This window comes from Cupressus sempervirens, chromosome 7, assembly GCF_028749045.1.
Source record: "Cupressus sempervirens isolate cs-2001-9-10 chromosome 7, ASM2874904v1, whole genome shotgun sequence".
Lineage (NCBI taxonomy): Eukaryota > Viridiplantae > Streptophyta > Pinopsida > Cupressales > Cupressaceae > Cupressus > Cupressus sempervirens.
The window spans coordinates 136,895,912-136,909,535 of NC_143124.1; positions in this window are offsets into that span (position 1 = coordinate 136,895,912).

Below are 13,624 nucleotides of genomic sequence, written 5' to 3' on the forward strand. Positions count from 1 at the left end.
ATGGATATAATTGGAATCTAAAGAAGTTAGGCATTTGTCTTGGATTCTAGGGGAACATAATGTGGCTTGACTTGAATGAGACTTGTTTGGCACCCAAGTAGACTAGACTATCCAAATATGGACCATCAGAAGTTGGTGTCTTGCAAGCTATTGACTCCATGGTTTCTTTAAGTATCTTATCCTGAAAAAATGAAGGGAACATGTGAGAAATTTCTTAAGCATTTGATGAAGAGTCACTAAATTTTCTGAGCCAAATATATATATATATATATATATATATAATTCCTTGAAATTGTTTCCAGCTTATGCATGGATTGTACAACACAACACATCATCTGGTAACATATATTTATTTGTATGATATTCAAGTGTACAAGGTCATTGCAGATCACAACTGTTAACTTAATCTTTAATTGTCTTGCACCAAATTATGAAATTCTACACCACTACCATTAATGCAGTTGTTGAAAGTGTCTATTCCACTGCCAAACCATCTTGCACTTGGCCTTAAAAGGACCAATCATGTCTCATTCAACTTCAATACTATTCATGTAGAGGGATTTTTAAAGGTTATGTTCACATTGTTTTTGCACTTATTTTTTGTTCTATTCTATATCTTTTAGGTGAAAAAGGTTCTCATTGGTTTTGAAGATATGAATGGGTAATTTTTTCTTTAAAAATGCTCGTCAATCAATGTCACAACTCCTAAGCTAGAAAAATTATTACAATTGTGGTTATGTCATTGTTAAATTATGGTTTTCATTCTACAATGCATGAAAATTTAATTATTTTGGAGGAAAAAAAATTGAATATTTTGAGAAAATACTTTTTCCTCCTGTTTAGTCTTATTAACAAATAGAGAAATAATTCCTTAATTATTTATTGTAAATATAAAAATTAAAGTTAAACTTTAACCTTTTGTTAAAATATTAATTCTTCAGATAAATAATTAATTCTTTTCAATTTGACAATAATTATTAATTATGATGGTTATCCTCCTAATAAAATAATAGAGAAATATTTGTCCCATAAATCATTGTATGAACATACATGTATCATCATAGAAATAACCATACACATGAAATAACTAACTCATCACATAAATCCACTGAGTATGAAATAACATTTAATAAAATTTGGTAACCAACTACCACTAATCATAAGACATAACCATCAAACTGGCTTAAAAGAATCCGGCAATACAGTCTAAAAATTCAACTAGGGGTAGGCATTACATCCACTCCCCCTAGACTTAGGCTTACTCTTGGAAGCCTATAAGAAAGATAAAATCTCTAGCACTCACTATAGTGAAATTACTAACAATGTCTCATTATCTTATGAGATAACACATCATAATGTGTAAGTCCTTAAAGTCAATTATGACAAGTAACCAAGATGCTTTCATATTATGTCAAATTAGGTCCAAATCAATCATCAGATACAACCATTACATCCTAAGCCTTGATTCAATAAGGTATTAGCATATCAACCTAATATGACCATAACATATCACTTCACATCCTTAAATTTTTAGCTTTCTATCATATTCATAACATTTAGGGTTTATAATAAGTCACTAGAGCAAGGGTCGTACACAAGCCAATTGCATATTTGAGGTGCATGAGGGAAATCATGTATTTATATGTGTGACAAAATTGATATGTGGAGGTGAAGAGATTCTTATCAATTAATATTTGAATCACATAGATACAAAAAGGCCACTATCATGGGAGAGGTAGAACATACTATGCACATTTAAAATAACCTCCAATCAATGAATCCAACACCTTTAATTGTTTTTTTTTTTTTTTGGCTAACTTAGAATAATAACACGTGTTTTAACATGTCTCAATGATTTTGTTTTGAAATATAGGGCTATATTATGGATCAAAAACTACATGATACACACGCCGACGATGGTTCTCATGGGACTTCTTCTTCCTGACATGTAAGACTCATTGTTGTTGTACAAATTAGATACAAGAAATATGTTAATGCATATTTTCTACTATGTTTTATTCTTCACTATTGTTTTGGATTGATTTTAAATATAGCACTAATAATATTGTTCTCACAAATGAGTGTTGATCAGCAAAAGGGAAAGGAATAAGTAGTCCATGATGAGCCGCATGATGAGCATGATCAATTCATTATTGATTTTGTATCAGATGCTAATCCTATGGCTACACTAAAAAAGGTGCTCCATGCACTATCAAGAGCATTAACTCAATTGGCTTCAATTCACCTCAAACTCCTTAAATACAACAAAGAGAGGATGAGTTGATGCACCTAATTTAGACTTATATAGTAACTATTTATATAATTTTTAATTATAAGAAAAGTTCAAGAATGGTTTTTATAGTATACTTTTTTATTTATGTCATTAAATAAAATGAATGTGTTATTTTTATAGAGGATGCTGAATAGGTTAAAGGGCCATGCTCTAGATGTTGATAATTCAGGTGGTTCAAGTATATCATATGTTATATGCTACACTTATATTTTTCTCCAACAATTTTTTTTAATAGCTCTAACAATCTTATGTTTTAGCTCCTAGCATTGATCCTATGGTCACTACACCACTTGCTATAAGGAACAGAATTGAAGAGATAATGCCTAGTGGTAAGTAGATTCCTCTTTTCTCTCTCATATTTTTTATGTGTTTATTCACATGAACTATTATTTCTTAGGGGTCATTTTGTAATATTGGCTTTATCTTATGTAGGAGACAATAAGGAGATTCCTTGATGTACGTGTGTTAGATGTATGGCAACACTAAAGAATTGTGATAAATTTCTTGTGAGCAAAGAAGATGGACTTCCCCTGAGAGTAGCCCATCTTCCATGTACTTTAAAGATTGATCCTTTCTTTTACTATAAAATCTTATACTCATAATCAAATGCACTACCTTCTTGTCTAGTCCCTTGCAATAACTACTAATCCCATTATTATTTTGTAAGGAATAATCTATTTTATGAAAAACTAAATGATGAATGTTTGCACATATTTGGGCCCAGCATCCACATAGGGAATCATATTTTGATTTCATTGCTAGATCAAGTTTCCTTTGATTTCTTCAAGTAAATTAAAAGGTAGCTTCAATTCATTTATGAATCTTACTATTTTTTTCTTTTCATAAAAGGTGTAATTTATAAACTAAAGAGTTAAAGGATAAACTCATTGATGTCATGACAACACTTTTTGGACCCAACGTCTTTCAAAGACTTGGGCTCCTTGAGAAAGTGGGCCAAGATTTGAAGTGTATTAGGTACAACTACATGACCCAAATGCAAAACAATCCTTATTATGAGCACCTCCCCATATTCCTATTATTAAGTCAGAGAATCTTAAAAAGGATGCCACTAAGAAAAGTGCAAGACATGGTGGAGAAATAGTACCACCTGAGGAAAGAAGGTATGTCATAATATTAAGAATGAAATTATGTAGTAATTACTCTTAACACTTATGTGATCTGACATATTTCAAACTTCACATAGGTTGCTTGACACATCAAAGGAAACTAAAGTAAGAAAATAGAAGCATGGGCAACACAAGCTCAACCCAGGTGGATATTTAAAACTTGTTGCGTGAATTGTAAGTATAAGTAAATAAAAAATTATATGTAAATATTTATAAATTGTAAACAATTTGATCGTGATGAAATTTATTACAGAAATAATTCACGACACCAAGCAAAAATGTAGGCCTTGGAGTTTAAAAAATAATTTCTAAATAGGACAAGAAATTAGCCTACAAACAAGGCTATACATCCGTGGTTAAATGAATCCAAGAAATGAGTGTGCAAGGTGCTTTTGTTGGATCTATTGATGAGGTAAACAAGTCAATTGATTTTTATTTCAAATTGAATACTTTAGCAATTACCATATTTGATATTAAGTTCCAAAAATATAAGTTTTTATTTTTGTTTTAAGTAAGGAAATAATGATTATATATATTTTTTGAAACTTTGAAGTTAATATAATTATATGTATTAAAATAAATGATAAAAATTTCTCAATATTTGTCTTTTATTTATATGTATATATTGTTGATAAATGCACTAATTATTTACATTGGATTACAACCTTCCAATCATGATACACCATCCAAGCACCATGGAGGTGTCGATTCAAATGTGCATTGTAGTAGTGAAGGTATATATTTTCTATTGAAATTTTGATTTCTAAATTACTAATACAAGTAAACATTTTAAATTTAATTTGGTGCAGTACTACAAATTTAACAATAATATGTATTGGGATTAAGAAAACATCTTGTATTATAGTTGTAGGGGATGTAGAGGTTGTTCTTGATGAACATGTTGAGGTTCAAGCCGTTGGGCAAGATGATGTGATTGGACAAGGTAAAGAGCACTGCAATGTTCTTTAAAGTCTTAAATTTTTTTAATCTAACCATTTTATTTGTTATTGCAAAGGACGCACCTTTGCAAAGGACAACGAGATCACATCCACAAGTGAGAAAAAATGGCGATGATGGCATGGATAGGCCTTTTTAACAATATAGGGAAGGACAAAAAAACAAAAAGACAAAAAATAAATGATTCTCATTTATGTAAATTATTTAATAATGAATGATGTTTATATCTAGATGTTTTAATTATGTTCTACTAAATATTCTAATGAATCTTAAGCTTTAATTTTAATGTGAATTTTATAATGAAACTCTTGTGTTAATTTATGTTATAATGTGATAATTCATGAATTTTACATTTTATTAATATAATGAATGAATTTTAAATGTTAACAGGGAATTTAGATGGGGGGGGGGTTGGTGGGTTAGGTTGTGCCAAATGAGCTTCCATCTTCACATGGTTGGTCTTGATTAGTAGATAATATTAAACTATTCTTAAAACAAAGTGAACCTTAACATTAACCTATGATTGCATGAAAATTAACTATGTGAATCCCTTGGTTTTAGGCAATGTAGAAGGAGGTCATAGTTCAACATGCAATATCAATTCATATGCATATGACATTAGGTGGAGCCAAAAAATGCAACAGGTTTTCATTTTTCATTAGAGGTCTTTAATTAGGTATTTTAAATTATAAACCATCATGAATATTGTAACTTTGACTCTTATAGGAAAGGCTAATGTCCTCAGCATGCAAGCAAATCAAATTGTTCTATGTGCTGGCTTGCTAGGACATTCTCACGGCCATAGAAACTAGGGTTCTAACGCTCATGAAGGTATATAATTTTAAAAACATAATAGACCTATTAGATAAATGTAAAAGTGGTGAATTTTTTCAGCTCTACCTATTGCTCATGCATATAAAATGCAATTGTACATGCATTCTCGATTCAGAGTGGCAAAATCTTATTTTGGATGCGACGGGAAAATAACATGCACAAGAAGATGGAAAAATGATGTCACTTTTGTAGGTTTGGAACCTTCTTTTATTATATTTTGTCACACATATAATTTAAGAAAAAAAATTTCTTCATATTTCAGGTTGACCATTGATTATATAATCTTGCGGTGCTTGGATAGTTAAGATAGCCCACTTCACCAAAGGACATGTGTTACAAGGTACATGTTCTAGAATTTTTTTTTTTTCCAAGGATGATATAGGAATTATTAGAGATGTATATGCTCTAGAAGAACCAACTTATCAATGTTGTATTATTTGGTTTCTTTTTTCATGTATAATTTTATCATTTGATGTGATATGGGAATGACAAACAATCTCTAGATACACATCATTTATTTTCATAATTAAAAAAAACTTAAAATTTAGAATATTTGTTTTGATGATGGATTATAGGATTATAAATCTAGACTAGATTTGATTCTTGCCTGTATCTAGGTAGGTCTCAACTTTCAAACAAACCTCTTTATTCCTCTTGTAAAATGAAATAACCCAAAGAAGATTTACAATTTGCATTCACAATCTGATATAAGTATAGAGTTGAACTAGTGATGGTGATTAAGATCAAAGAAACAACTTCCATGGCTTTCCTATTTGTGACTCCAAAACTTATCCCCATTATTTATAGGGCACTATAATGAAGCCATTATTTTCTGTAGCTCATCCTCTAAATTTGCTACCTACAAATAAGTTGCATTTTCAATGAACTTCACTCTATTAAAATACTTTTCCAAATGAATAACAAATATCAATTGTCATAAGGGATCACATTTAAAAAGATTAAAAAGATAGTAGATTAATAACTCTAACTGAAAATGCAATTTTGCATAAACCAACCTTTGAAGAATGGTACAAGTTAACAACCCACAAAAACAATAGAGAATACAAAATAAGTTTAAAAAGAGAAATTAGAATAAGGGCAAGAGGCAATATATAAGGCTTACGATCAATAAAGTCTTGGTTCTTTGCATAATTTTTTTTTTCTAGTATAACTATTTGTTGTAGGCAAGATTTGAATGTAAGCAATCATTTGGTAACTTCTTTTGTCTACATGTGCTTATTTTGGTTTTTGTTTCATTTAACTTCATATAGTTTTTAAGGATGACATTCAAGTTTTTATTTAAACTGTCAAGCCCTTCTTAAGTAATTAGTAATCTCAAGAAAGATATAATCCTTTTGTTTTTTGTGTGTAAAATGCGCATGATTGGTCAAAAGATAGAAAAATGTCTATATTGTTGCTTCACATTAGGTGTAGGAAACCATGTAAAGGAAATAATATGTTCTTGATAAAAGAAATGTCTTCTAAACCGTCTTAGACTAAGACATTTGGGTCATACGCATGAATCTGATTGTAAGATTATTCAAAGGAAGTATTCTATTCACATCCCAACCAAAAATATTTCTATCCTTCTTATTAATTTGAGGATCAGATTTCACTTTTTCTTTTTGTTCAAAGATATTTCCAAAAGTGTACTTATTCTAGTGTCTAAGGTTGCTTCTCACATTTTTCAATTTACTAACCAACCTAAACATATTAGTACCTTTCAATTTAATATTCGACCATACCTTAATATAAGTGTCAAACTTGAGGTTTTGGATCTACATAACTTCAAATTAGAAGAGGTGTTTATCTAATATAGTCTTCGGATCCCACTGGAACTAAATAGCATGGTGGTCCAAACCAAATTTAAAAACATATGAGACAATGACATCAATAAAAATATCCTAATTATTGGACAATAAACATATCTCTAGTTTCACCTACATACGGTGATTTCTAGAACAAATTAGACCAAGTATAATTAAACTACCTCGTAATTCCACATCAATGAGGCTACAATTAACCAAATAACTATGAAAGTTCAACATAGAATCTAAGAAATCCCTATTTCCATATATTTTATTAGCGAGGTATAAAGGCATGTTGAAATCCCCCATGATAATCCACTTATCAACTTGGAAAAAAAGCACCTAGAAATGATTAGACCAAACAAGAATTTTTTCCTTAAGGCAAGAGAATTATGAGAGTAATTATTAGTTAGAGTCCACTTCAATCTAGACTAGGAATGGTAGAAGGATAGATGTTGAACATACTTAACCTAAATTATATAGGTCTTGGAAATGAAGTTGGATTTCCAAAGTATTGCAAGCCCACCAGAGGCACCATCATTATCCATTACAATAACTTGCACAAAAGGATAGATAAACTTACTAACAATTGAGAAAGCTTCACTAGACATCTTAGTTTCTTCAAGAAACACAATGTGAACATTCAAATATTTTATATCAAATTCTTAACCAAAATGTTTTCTATGAGGGTTTTTAATACCCCTAATATTGAAAGATACAAAAATTATTGGGAAGAAAATTTTGAGCATAACTTCTCGATATTTCTCTGGCTTCCATTGGAAACATATTTATCTACCATATTTTGTCTCTAGTCTTGATTGGATGACCTTTAAAATATAGGAAAACAAAAAAATCCACATAGTTTTTAACCTTAAGAAGGGAAGACTCAGGGCAAGATGGGGGAGAGGGGAAGAAGGATGGGAGAGGAAGGGATTGAAAGGATTCCAAGTGAGGAGAAGGAGTGGAGAGGGAAAGAGGGAAGCTAGGAAATAAAAACATAAGAAGTCAAACAAGAGGGGATAAGTTTTGGTAGTAGTCCAACATCCCTTGTAGGGTTTGCAACATGGATTAACCACCTCCCATGGTTCTAAAAGACTCTTGGCTATATCATGCATTGACATGTCAATCTTTTGGTGCAAAGACAACCTTAACCATTCTAACAAGTGATATCAGATCTTGGTCAGAGGTTCAAATCCACACAGGTCATGGTGAGTGACACTAGGAGGAAAATTATAAGTAGTGGGCCAATATGTGACAACAGAGCTTAAAAAATTCATGTGGTTACATAAGACTATTGGTTGTATTAGGGATTAGTAGGTTGATCTTTTGGTTAAATGACAACCCTAATTGTTCTAACAAGATGGGGAGGTAAGGGATATGAAGGAATAAGAGGAAGAACATGATCTAACACCAAGGCTAGTGTTCTAAGTAGGTAAAAAGGAGAGGCGAATGGTAAATTGAAAACTGGGCCCAACCCTAGACCAACCTTAAGGGAAGCCTTAGAAACATAAGGAAGATGGACAAAAATAAAGTCTGAACCCAACACCTCTTTTTCTGCAAGAGGAATAGGCCTAGGAGAAGAAGGATTGAAACATTTAGGCCACTCTAAAATCAAGTGACCAACATAAGAATAATTTAATAAGAAGTAGTAGAATTCTCATACTTCAAAAACTAAACCAATGAACCTTACCCTGATTTAAGGATCACTAAAAAATTAGAAGAATAGAGCCGGGAACTAGTGAGATATAGAACTAAGCATGGAAAAACTAAGCATTATTACGAGTGAAAGAATCCACCCTTATTAATTACTAACATATTTTAAATTTCTTCTAAGGATTTCTTGTCCCACAATTCTAGGAGTGATCCCAAAAAGCATACCCAAGTGGAAACTATAGTAGATAGATGGTCTATTGGATCAAATCCCAACTTCAACTTGGACAACTAGAAGGAATTTTTACCAAAGACCAAGGGATTGAAGCCAAAATCCTTAAGAATTATTCCTTCAAAGATAAGTATAAATTTTTTTTTAAAAAAACCTTTAGGTAGAGATGAGACAACCATGTACCCTTTGAGGAACCATAAGGAAAGAACCCATTTGTAAACAAAGACAATATTGGGCCTTCTCCCACCAAACTTCCCAACAAGGAAGGAATCTATCTTAACTAATCGATTTTCAAGAGAATGGTCAAGGAAATTAACACATGTACCTTCCTTATATTTAACAACTAAGATACCACCTTTCTCTACCAAAATCTTCTTCCCAAATAGATCCTTCTACTGACATGTTGCTAATCTTGATAACCCAACCAAAGAAGAACTCGAACCCCCTAGGGTCGGCTAAGAATGACCCACAAAATCCCTTGGCCCAATAGTATCTAGAAATAAAAAAAGAAGAAAAAAATTCATTCAAGGCATTACAAGTCTCATCTTTGATTTTATCGAAGACTTCATTATGCAATAGTTTTTTCAAAGCTTATGGAACACCACCATTTTCCCACTTAGAACTTGGAAAGATCATTTAAAAAATTCAATTTGATAGAATTTGGTTGTTACAATATAAGGGAAAAACTCTTGGATTTTTTATATGTAATTTGTTAAAAAAATTATAAGACAAAAGTTGAAATTTGATTATAACTATCACCACCTAAAGGAATCTATCCTACACAATGTAGAAAAATAAGGTGCAAACTCCTAAGTGTCTACTAGGAAAGTTACCATGCATGCCTTATACTAAGTAAGCTTACTTGTAGACTTTAACTAACAAACAAAAATTATGTCAACAACTACCATGTTGATTTTGATATGTTCTGTTGTAAAATTTGAACTGAATATTTTGGGTAAAAGCATTGAGGATGGAAAAAAAGTACCAATTCTTATTTGATTTTTATCTATTATTGTGTATGTAAAATTTATGTTAAATGTCATATTATATCTAAATTTTGAATGGCATTGAATTTGTAAACTTAATGTTTTAAATGTTTTCATTAATCCCTCTTATTTTTTATTTTTAAAGGGGATTTTCTTTTCATTTCTTCCATCTCTATTTGGTGATTAAATTGGACTACTTTCTAGAATCAGAAAATTAATTTCTCTAATGGGTTATTATCTAAGTTCACTTCTTGGGCTAAATTTAAGCCCAATTTGTAGATTCAAGTCTTGGTATACAATTATATCATTCTATTTGTGTACTTCCAATCAATTTTTATACAATAATAATCACTATTAGTTGCATTGAATGCATGGAAAATGTGTTATATATCCCCAAAAATGAAATTCATAGTCTTTTGAGTGTATTATTTCAGTTTTAGACTCAAGTTAAAATATTTTTTTTGTTTTTTAATCCATAAACAAGGCTTAGGAAAAAAATTACGCTTTATTTTACCAATCTTGTGATTCTAAAATAAATTAGACTAATATGTTTTTCATGATTCCCATACTTAGTGTGGTTGTTGTGCAAATTTTTCATTACATGAAACGAAGTGTCGAAGGGACCTTGAAAACATTTACAATAAATTTTTGAGCATAACTTAGAGACCCACATAAACAAATAGCTCTAGGTTATTGAATGTTATAGATAAACAACTAAAAATAAACACCTAAACAATATACTAAAGTTAAATAGGCATACAAATGATGAGCTATAATAGAATCTAAACAAAGGCTTAAAACTCTAAACAATTTTTTTTTAAAGGTCCACTTAAACTTTAACATAAAGAAAGAGTTTTTCAAAGCCCTTAGTTACCCGAAGAATGGATTTAAGAAGGCTCCCATAACCTCAAATACCAACAACTAGAAAATGAAACAAATGTCACAAGCTTGGATGGAAAGAACCTCTAAAAAAAAGATGTGGACTTGATATTTGTGGGTTTCAAAGGATTACTAAACCTTTAAAATGGGTTTTACAAGATGCCTAGAACCAATGCACTAGGTTTTATCAAGGCTCTACCAACTTGAATACATAGATACAAGAAGAAAAAATTCCATTGTAATTGAATGAAATCTTAAAATCCTCCAATGACACCATGATTCTAATAAGGTGTTAGTAGTCTAGAAATTTTTGTCAAGCCTTGATTTGAAGAAAACACCTAAAACCAAACAAATTGAAACATTGAAGGAGCTTAAGAAAAGTAACCCAATCCTAACACACCCTCTCCCTCCCCATCAAATCTCTTTCTAACTCAAAAGTAGTAGAATCTAACTCAATAGAAACATAAGATAGAAGGGGAACCCTGAGAAAATTACCCTTGATCTAGGCATGCATCGAAGTATTAAAAAATGAGTATATCCCACACTAGCCAACTTATTACATCTCCAACAAGGCAACTTGTCACCTCCAATAGGGAAGCTCTTACCTTGTTAGGAATATAGACTGAGAGTATGAACAATAGTGATTCAATAGTAATTAATCATTAGCTACTTGTACCATCCTAAATTGGAAACACTTCAATTTTTTGATTGTTTAGCTCATCTTTAGTGCATAAAACTCTACAATAATTGTTACTGTATTTGAACACTCATACTATGTCAAACATTCTCACTATCTTAAAAGCTATTAATGCTTTTGGGTTTCTAGAAATAATTAGCGAGTGACTACTATGTCAAAAGTTTTGAGAAAGAAATACTATTTTTCTAAAGACATACATATATAATTACTTTAAATAATTTTTTGGATCTGTGAATTTGACATCAAATTCTAACTGAACCAAACAAGAATAGGAACACATATCTACACTGATGGGTGTTCTATACAATGGCAACACAAATGACCAACACGAGAATATGCCAAGATTCCTTGTCAATAAAAAAGAAAAGGAAGTAGTTAGAAACTTTTGTTTAAAATAAAAAAACATGCTTGAAATAATAGTTGGCCAAAATAAAAGACAATAAAAAGATTTATCAACATAATAGCTAACAAAAATAAGAGTAAGCCAAATAGAGCCTGAAATAATAGGGCCCAAGAAAATAGGCACCTTAAAATTATAAATAAATCATTTTTTACATAAATAAATAAATAAATTTTAAAAATTGAAATGCTATTCTTTTAAAATTGCATATATTCTTTTAAAATTACATATTTTTAAAAAGAAGAATTGAAAAAAAATAATAAGGGAAAAATTATTTAAAAAACTGAAAAAAAATTCAAATAATTTTCAAAAAAAAAATAAATTTTTTTTTAAAATTTAATTTAAAAAAAAAAATGAAATAAACAAGACAAACGAAAGTATACATAAAGTTGTGGGCTATGTGGTAATAGCCAGTTACTGTCGGCGGTGACACATGTCAGTGCCGATAGTAGTTACTATCATTGAATCTGTGCATGGGCTAGTGGGGGTGGTGGCCCGTCATCTCATAATTTTTAAAAAAAAATTTGACCAATAACATATGTAGGACATTTTATTTTATTTTATTTTTAATTTCATTTTATGATAACGCCTTGTTAGTGTTTCTAAATTATTATTTTTTAATTGTGAAGGAGTGGAAATTGAAGGGTCTCTTAGTGGACAATGAAGAGTCATTTTGTGGGAGACGAAGAGTTATTTCTCTCATTATAAAACACTCATCTCCTTTCATTTTTGCTTTGCATTAGTAGAAGAATAGATTTGCACAAAAAGATAAGTTTTGAGAGTAAAGCTTTCATTGCTCTTGAGAGGTAGAATAAAATTTGTTTAGGAAGAAGAGAGGAAGATAAGTAATTTGGAGAAGCATTACAAATTTGAAGATCAACAAGGAGATTAAAAAACAAAGTAAGCTTTTTTATTAATATATATATTTTTTCTATTAAGTTTTATTTTGCATTTAGATTACTACCCACATTTAGAATAGTAGTTACACTATTTACATTTAGTTGTATTTCATTTTTAAATGAGATTTGTCAATTTTGACATTGTTGTATTCAAAATTACATTTGCATGTTTCATGCATTATTTATATATAGTTGCATGTTATATATTTATATATGATTTGCATAGATTATTGCTTTTTCATATTTTTCAATGTATTTTTTAGATTAATGTTGTATTTTTTTCCGTAATATTTCATATGGATGACAATGCCGCCATATCAATATTTTCTTTTAAATGGTGATTTATAAATTTAATGATTACTAATTTAATTTACAAATGTAGTTTGATTTATAATAGTATTTTGATTAAGATTAGTATATTTATTTAGATCACTATTATGTATTAGATTACTATTTTGATTATAATAGTTTTATAATTTGCATTTAGATTGAAGTTAATCTTTACATATTAATATTTGATAAGTGGATGACAATGCTACCATTTTCCAAATATTTTATTAAAGTACCAATTTATTTATTTTTAAATAAGAAAAATCAAATTTATGCTTTTAATTTTGTTGCTTGAAAATTAGAGTAACCATATATTTATTTTAATTGATGCTTAATTTTTATATTCAATCTTAAAATAATAAATATTAACTCTTAGGCATCAATCTTTGAAAAGTGGAAGGAAATGCCGCCATTTTTTAAATATTATAATAGTAAGCAATTTATTATAATGTTAACTATATCTAAAAATATTTGTAATGATTTGATTAAGATTAGTATATTGATTTAGATTACCATTCTAAATTAGATTACT